Source organism: Ailuropoda melanoleuca, unplaced genomic scaffold (assembly GCF_002007445.2).
Source record: "Ailuropoda melanoleuca isolate Jingjing unplaced genomic scaffold, ASM200744v2 unplaced-scaffold7474, whole genome shotgun sequence".
NCBI classification, from domain to species: Eukaryota; Metazoa; Chordata; class Mammalia; order Carnivora; family Ursidae; genus Ailuropoda; species Ailuropoda melanoleuca.
Window position 1 is genome coordinate 7,105 of NW_023250214.1, and position 2,374 is coordinate 9,478.

The 2,374-nt window shown below is 48.9% G+C and overlaps 1 long non-coding RNA gene across 1 annotated transcript; it reads right to left on the reverse strand.

Annotated features, from left to right (window-relative positions):
• Positions 1-465: 465 nt before the first annotated feature.
• Positions 466-2,323, reverse strand: LOC117795045. Its single transcript, XR_004623146.1, has 3 exons — positions 2,162-2,323; positions 1,391-1,435; positions 466-934 (listed from the first exon to the last, which is right to left on the reverse strand). It is a non-coding gene; the product is annotated as an uncharacterized LOC117795045 (long non-coding RNA).
• Positions 2,324-2,374: the final 51 nt, after the last annotated feature.

The following is a 2,374-nucleotide window of genomic DNA, read 5'->3' on the forward strand; positions in this document are numbered from 1 at the left end:
AAATAAATAAATAAATAAATAAATAAATAAATAAATAAATAAAATCTTTAAAAAAAAAAAAGGAACAAGTGTGGTGATAACCACCTTTTAGCAGACCAGAAAACATTGTTTGTCAGGGGACTAAGGAGGACTCTTTTCTGTCCTGGGGTTGATCTACACATGGGAAACAGGTGAAGTCCCAATTTAAGGAGCAAGAGTCAAGGCAAAGGAAAGGCCAAGGGGCCAGTACTGGGGTTTCTAAAGAAGGGATATCAGGTACTTTCAGATCCTCTTGTTCAACAAATGTCAGCTGACCCAGTGAGTGAGAAATAGGGTCATGCACAGAGGTGATGCTATGGCAGGACCCAGCCCTGGAGGTAGAAACCTGGTCTCCATTTCCCTCCATGGAGTAGCTAAAATCTATCAGAAGCCTTCAGCCCCAGGCCAGAGCCCACTGAGTGACATCCTGGGATGTACACCCTGCCACTGAAGCTGCCACAGCCCAGGCCAGCCAGGGGCACTTTGTCCTATTGTCCAGGGGCATTGACTACTCTTCCTGTCCAAGCCAAAACCATGGACGTGGGAGGAGAAAGGACTCTTTATCCACCATGACTGTGTCTTCTGTGGGCAATGAGTAAAGAGTGGATGAAAGCAGGTGCCTGGGTGCTTTCGTGTTCCGTCCATCCTCAGGGAGCCCTGTCTCGTAGTATGGTATAAGTGGGTGATTCCATGTCTAATGGATGTCTGAGGGACACAGCTGTCTGAGAGTGGACTCTGTGAATTGTGCTGTGGGTGTGAGTGTGGAGGTGAGCAGGGTTTGAACTTACCAGCATCACTTGGACAGAGTCGGCCATGAGCCCCACGTAGGGTTTCAGGATGTCATAATGGAAGGCTGGGGTCAGCATCCGCCGGTGTTGGAACCACGTTTGCCCATTCAACAGGAGCAAACCATACCCTGGACCACAATGGGTGTGTGTGTGGGGAAGGAACGTCCCAAGAGTTGTGCGGGGACAACTGGGGAGGAACCCAGGGTGTCAGAAGAAGGGCATGCTGGGCAAGGCAGGAAAGGGCAGTGTATGTCAGGAAGGGGATTTCTGAATGCCTGCTGCACAGCTGTGAGATTGAGGTTGAAACAGAGCAGGGTTGGGTAAATAGAGGACTTCATTGAAAAGTTAGTCTGAGATCATTACCGAGGACTGAGATGTGATGATGGAGAAGGTGAGGGGCAGGAGGACTCCACTACCATTAAGAAAGTGTGAGGTTTTTATCTGAGGAAGAGAGAGGAGGCTCGAATTAGAGCTGAGTGGAGTGACCATGGTGTTGGTCACCTCTTATTTAATCTGGGCCAAATGGCTACTTGTAGGCAAGCCTAAGCAGAAGCTGGACAGAAGTCCTAGTTAAATGTACTTACCTATCCAGGGAGCCATGAATCTGTAGGAACCCTCAGACTTTGGATCTGAAAGTAAGAAGGGCATTACAGGTTAACTGGAGGTGACCAACGAAGGCAGGCTGCCCCCCGGAGGTAGCTGTGGTGTAGACCATTGTCCCCCATCCCTTCCTGATGATTGTCAGCTGGCAGTTTGTGTCAAGCCTCCTCCCACTCCCTTCCAACCTGGTCTCTGTTTCTTTCCGGATAGACACTGTAGGCTCGGGAAGGCAGATGCCATGTCCCACAGCAGAGCCCCACTGGATCAGGTAGGTAGATTCGTAAGAAACAAAGGCTCTGTTTTAGTGCCAATGAAAAGACAGAATCTCTGGTGTTTTTATAAATTGTGGTGGCTCAGGCATCCCATTACCCAGCACAGACAACACTTAGAAGTGCCTAACAAAGTCATCTTGTATAGGAAATCGTCTTCCAGACCAGGAATCCTCTCAATTTGGTTGAGAAGGGAAGGAAAGAAGGCAGGCGGCAGAGAGGAAGGAAGAGGAGAAGAACAGAAAAGAAGAAGAACAGAACACAACAGAAAAGAAATAAAAGAAATAAAGCAGCCCAACACGGCTGTTTCAACATTCAGTTTAGATAATAATCTGGCCTTCTGCTGGCTTGTGGACTGGGAGGGTGGTAGGTAGAGGGTCAGGGATCAATGGCTGAGCCTCCAGTGTCTTGTGCAACTTCACAGACGCCTGGGCATGTATCCAAGAGGGAAGAGCTGCTTGAACATGTATGAGGGTGTCCTCTCACCAGACCGCCCCAAGATCAGTTTCATGTAGTCGGGGTCATAGATCACGAGCTCCACCTCTGTGCCCCACAGCCAACGAGGACAGGCACATGGGAAATTCTCTACCCATTTCAGTAGCAGTTGCAGTTCCTCTTCTTTTTGCAACTGTCAGCAAAAGAAAGAGAAAACAATAAAACCTTTCTTCTGGTTCCAGGGCTAGGGCCAGGGGTAAGGGC